The sequence below is a fragment of the Nilaparvata lugens genome, chromosome 12, assembly GCF_014356525.2.
Source record: "Nilaparvata lugens isolate BPH chromosome 12, ASM1435652v1, whole genome shotgun sequence".
Lineage (NCBI taxonomy): Eukaryota > Metazoa > Arthropoda > Insecta > Hemiptera > Delphacidae > Nilaparvata > Nilaparvata lugens.
In genome coordinates, this window is record NC_052515.1 from 8,213,693 (window position 1) to 8,219,692 (window position 6,000).

At 35.2% G+C, this 6,000-nt stretch overlaps 1 protein-coding gene across 1 annotated transcript in view; it reads right to left on the reverse strand.

Moving 5' to 3' along the window:
• The window catches only part of LOC111051572 (FMRFamide neuropeptides), a 100,070-nt gene extending 96,432 nt beyond the window's left edge, over window positions 1-3,638 (reverse strand). The window contains exon 1 of the mRNA XM_039438861.1: window positions 3,437-3,638. The gene's annotated coding sequence lies outside the window, so the exon portion shown is untranslated. The remainder of the gene's footprint in view (window positions 1-3,436) is intronic.
• Between the last annotated feature and the right edge of the window lie 2,362 nt (window positions 3,639-6,000).

Genomic DNA, 6,000 nt, shown 5'->3' on the forward strand with positions numbered 1-6,000 from the left:
CTCAGAACATCGTTCCAGCACCTAATAGTACAAATATTGAAGTATTAATACGACGGATAAGGTATCCGTATCCGTATCCGTAATGATTTTACAGAAATAAGTTGACGAACAGTTATTTCATTTATGTTGGCTCAATAAAATCTGCAAAACAACTCAACTTGTTTCTGATTGATGCTCTTGAATTATTAAATCAGAGTAATTGCTCATTTCTAACACCGCAATGTTTCAAAACTCATAAAGCTTGCGTTCAGTTCTTTGAATTTCATAGAAGTTTGAACTTTGTGATTGTGAGTATAGTTGGTTACTTGAGTGATAAAATCTGTGATGTATGTATGATTGTATGCTTTACCCCATCTCATTTCTTCCCTTGGCCCTCTTCTCTACAATGTAACTGAAGTTTGACCCAAGCTAACTAGAGTTTAAGCATTCGGCTATTCTCGATAAAATTGTGAAAATTTTTGATTGTATGCTCTCTACCCTACCTCCTTTCTTCCCTTGGCCTACTCTACTCTTCTCTACTCTGCTATGTAACTGAAGTTCGACTCAAGCTAACTAGAGTTTAAGCGTTTAGCTGTTCTCGATAAAATTGTGAATAAGAAGTTGAGCTATATACTATAAGCTAATATAGTTTGTACCTAAGCGAGTATTAAATCGATTCTAATAGCATGAATAGTGAGAATAAGTTTTGATTTGAAACAGAGAGCTCACCGAAAACTTAGAGAACTTATTTGCTAGTTTTCGTCGACTGTGTTGACATGAATTATTATGGAACTTGGTAGTTAGGACCCTGTTCTCGGTCACAACTTCTTGGAGTGTTCACCTAGAATTAGTGGTATTATTGTCTGACGGAGAAAATTTGTAGTCTCGTCTTCCATTGGTGAAGGAACTATACCGCTGTGTTACAACAGAATAAATTTATTATATTTTCCTACAGTTACCTTGAAAAGTGGCCATTCCTGCATGGATTACAGAACACAAAGAATCACTTTTCCGCTCTAGTGCGGGAAAATTTTTTTCTGCACTCCAGATTTGCAACATGGCAACGCAAAATAGTTAGTAGGTTATAAGGAGCACCAGTGCAGCAAAATCAAAATTAAGTTGGTAACTGTGGTATAGTGTTGTGGTGCACGTTATAATAATATTGAGGCAGTGGACAACAGTGGATGACAGCGACAGCCACCACATTCAGCACACAGCCGCCTTCATTCATTTACTACATTATTCAATTTTAAATAATAAAATTAGACAGAATAACATTTGATGGATTTCAGGGAATTTCACCCATAATTACCCACTTTTCATATTCAATGGTAACTGTAGGAAAATTTAATGTGAAATACGTGCGCAAAGTTCCTCTGCTGCACTCAAGAAACAATTCCGCCCTCGCCTGTTTCTTTCGGTGCAGCAAACTGTCACTTTGCGCACTAGTTGCACAAATAACTATTTTAATTCATATCTGTGGTGTTACTTTCCCGTATATGCTATACGCACACCACTGCGAACCGCATGACGGCGACGGTGACGCGACGATTTCAACCGTTTAAAAACGGCTTGAAATTAATTCGTTCCGGGTTAATAATATTGGTGGATAATATGATTTCTCACTCACTCATAAGTAACAAGACCTTATTTCTTCGTCTAGTTAATTTTTCAGGTGAGTTGAAACTTGGAACTTTGGAAACGAACACTTGAAATACTTTATCCGTTACTACGAATTGAATTGAAGGAAAACCATGTTTACTCTTGAACTAGTTTATTGCATCAAAATCAACATTAAATGATTTTTAATAAACATTTGAATGAATTGGAAGAAAAACAGAACTTCAGAAAACGGAATTGAAGAACTAATAGAAGCAGCAGCTAGAATAGTCCAAGTTACTTCATTGATTACAGCGACTTATTAAGCTCGTCATTGAATCTAAATAAAGTGAATAGTGTAATTAGTATGTATGTAATATTCAACTTGAATTTTCCAATTTGAGTAATAAGAATTATTATCTCTCGCCAGAATAATATTATTTATTGGGACTTGGAACATATCCTAGATTCTGTTGTTTTATCAAGTAATTTTATAATAACTATTAAACGAAGATCTAAATTAAATGCTGTAAATTTTATAGTTATTCATTCCTGTATATTATGATTGATGTATGATAAGAAGAGAATTCAATAAGACCCTTTTGTTTTTCTGGACTAATATCGTTCTGAACGATAGGCGAATTCCCTAATAGATCAAGTTGTGAAAGATGGGAAATGAAGAACTTGATTCTAAAGAGCTGAGGATTACGTTTCCGTTTTATAGAACCCAATTATCAAAATTTTTCTCACCAAAATCTTAATAAAATCGAACTTACTATAAAACTCATTGCCATGTTATTCTTCTCATTGAAAATGAAGCGCAAACCTCCAAAACCATATTTTCGTACGAAAATTGACAATCTATACGTCTGGATTTACTATTTTTTGAAAACTCAACAGGTATAAGCCCTGCCACCACTATAGGATAGCCTATATCCCAGCTAATATCCTGATAGATGATTTCCTATAGCCCTACTGTAGGATAAGTACTCGACAACTTTGTCTTGAAGATTTTTAACAAGGATGAAAAACGTTTTAATAAATCTGAGAAACTTCTCTTTCAATAATCTATACTTCTAGTAGTTCAACTTTTTTGAGAAGTTCATCAAGGATACCCTACAAAGTTTTTCAGCAACAACAAAAATATCCTAGACCTTTTTCCTGAAGTTTGGCAATCTATTATTCTTTTTTCCCTACTTTTTAAAGAATACAATAATGGAAAATACACTAAATTTAATGGGTTTCCTAAATGCTTTTTCGAAAGGATAGAATTACACGATAACTTCTCAAAACTCCGTTGATGTATGCTTCTCCAATTCAATACTTTTATACTTTTAGTCTTTCGACTTTTTGGAGAATCCAATAATCATGAATATATTTTCTTGAAGAGATAAGGCAAGGACGAGATTCTTCGGAAACTCTATCCTTGAAATTTGAACAATCTACTGGCTATTCCCAATTTTCCAACTAATGCATTAAAGATTGAATTCGGCAAGGATAAAAACGTGGAGAACTTCAACAAGGACTAGAATATCCGACAACTTCTCCTTGAAAACATTGTTATTTCGAGGAAATTCAGCATAGATCAATACCCGAAAACGAATTCTTGATGAATTTCAGTAAGGATTAGAATATCCTTCGCTGTTTTACCTCGAAAACATAGTTTTTTCGGGAAAACCAGAAGGGGAGAATATCCGAAAACGAATTCGAATATCCAAAAATTTCCCCCAATGTTTGAGATATCCGGAAATTTTTCCTGAAAACATAGAATTTTTTAGTGAAAATTGCATAGTGCCATCGTGCAGCATGTGCTAAGAATAGGAAAATTGTATTTAAAAATTCTTATAGGAAAATGCACCGTGCTTGTGTTGAGATGAAGTCGGTGGTGGGTTCGTATCCCGGTGTAACTTTACTTCTTCTTCTCCTCCTTCTTCTCGTTCTTCTTCTCCTTCTGAATTCAGAAGAGCAGAGTGATGCGATGTTGTCCAGACCAAGTTTTATGCGCTACTGACGCGACAACTTCGGCTCAACTCTACTGATAACTCCTGCGCTGATAACAGAGGGGGTAATTTTGGGGGTTGGGGTGGTTTTTGGGGGTGCGATGAGAAGGGGCAGTGTGAAGAAGAGAAAGAGTGGATGGAGAGGAAGGAGTGAGAGAGAAGGGTGGAGAGGAAGGGAAGGAAGAAAGCGTCATGCGTTAGCAAGCTGCGCAAAATTTCAGACTGGAAAAGCGCGGTCTCCTCTAAATTTCCACCTACGCACTCCTGCGGGAAAACACTGCTTCTCTTTGGTGTCTTGTTCGCACTTCATCTTCTTCCTCTTCTCTTTCCTTTATCGTCCTCTTATACTTCTTCTTCTCCTTTGTGTATCCCCGGTACTCTTTGTGTTATCCTTCATTGTCTACATGCTATAAAAAATTAAATCCTGCCTTAACGACAGTTCATCTTCGATGAGCTTTTCGTATTCTTCTTTTTCTTATTCTTCTTCTTCTTCTTCTTCTTCTTCTTCTTCTTCTTCTTCTTCTTCTTCTTCTCCTTTCTCTTCTTCTTTTTCTTCTTCTTCTTCTTCTTCTCTTCTTCTTGATCCTCTTTACTCGTCCCTTCATTTTCCGCCATCACGTCTTTTTCCTTCCTCTTCATTCCTTTCTCATTCTTAATTGATTGTACAAGTTTTTCTTCTCCTCATTAATTTAATCATTGAAAATAATAGAAACAGTGTATAGATTGGTTTAAGATGAATTTTACCTGTTAGATAAACCTTTCTACGAAACGAGTCGTCTTTCTTCTTGTTTCTCCTTCCTCTTCAATAACACCATCCTTTCACCTCTCATTCCTTACTAGTTTATCAGTTTCTTTTAATTTCTTTCAATCCACATACTCTTCCAATATCCACTATTCCCTTCATTACTTCAGAGCTAGTTCACTTTTTTAGTATTTCGTTACACTAAAACAATGAAAATCGTTACTCCTTCATTGTATGTGATTCTCCAAAATTATCATATCAATGTCTGGCAATAAATCAATGAATAGGTTTCTCTGCATTAAAGAGTTTCTTCCTTTCTCTCTCTTTATTTGTTGATGTGGATCATGGAATCATATATTATATTGTTTTAGCTTGTGAATCAGTATTGTATTGGAGGGTTAAGTGTAAGAGAGGGCCGGCTGCACCCCAGCTTCACACTCCTAGATTTAAATAAAGGCAGAAATTCAATTCAATTCTCTCTCTCTCCCTCCCTCCATCCCTCCTCTCTCTCTCTCTCTCTCTCTCTCTCTCTCTCTCTCTCTCCTCTCTCTCTCTCTCTCTCTCTCTCTCTCTCTCTCTCTCTCTCTCTCTCTCTCTTCTTCTTCTTCTTTTTCTTCTTCTTCTCCTCCTTCTTCTTCTTCTTTTTCTTTTTCTTCTTCTTCTTCTTCTTCTTCTCCTCCTCCTTCTTCTTTTTCTTCTTCTCTTCTTCTTTTTTTTTTCTACTTCTACTTCTTCTTTTATTACATTGTATTATTTTTCAGTTTTTTATTCTTCAATTTCTATTCATATCTCAATTATAATTTAGGTTTCGTTATTTTTTTTTCTCCATTGATTATTATTTTTGTATTTTAATAATATTTATTCACCTTGTTTGTAATATTGTATATATTTTTTTCTGAATTTGATTTGTTTAATCTAGTAATTATTTAGTGTTGTATTGTAGGGTTGAGTGTAAGAGAGGGCCGGCTGCGCCCTAACTCCGCCCTCCTAGGTAAAAATAAAGGCAGCTATTCTATTCTATTCTATTCTATTCTATTCTATTCTATTCTCTCTCTATCTCTCTCTCTCTCTCTCTCTCTCTCTCTCTCTCTCTCTCTCTCCTCTCTCTCTCTCTCTCTCTTTCTCGACCTCCCAGTCGTGTGTTTATGGAAAGGATATTATTTTATATCCTTCCTAGAGAACCGACATTTTTTTGTTTAAACACCGCCGATTCATGAAGTTACATTACAATTTCATATTACCGTTATTCTTATTGCATTTAATCTCTATTATCATTGATCAATTTTTTATACTTTGTAAAATTCGTTGAATAATTAGCATTACCGTCATTTAATATAAATTAGTGTATAGGCCAGTAATTATTGTAACATACATAAATAAGGAAATCTAATCTAATCTTATCTTATATCTCTCTTTCTACCTCTCTCACTGGTGTATTTTTTTTAAATTTAGCGCATCATGTTGGCGTATGTGAGCTCTTTCCTACCACAAGGTGTATGGCAGAAAACAGTTTCACCTCTTCAGTTTTCTGTAACTCCGAAACTGGAGTAGCTTGCCTAATCCAACAGTTGTAATCCACATGTATGAAGAAATCTAATGTAAACTCTCTCTGCATATTACATTATGTATCATACTGTAGGTAGGCCAACTGTAGGTCATATATCTACTCTACAATACATC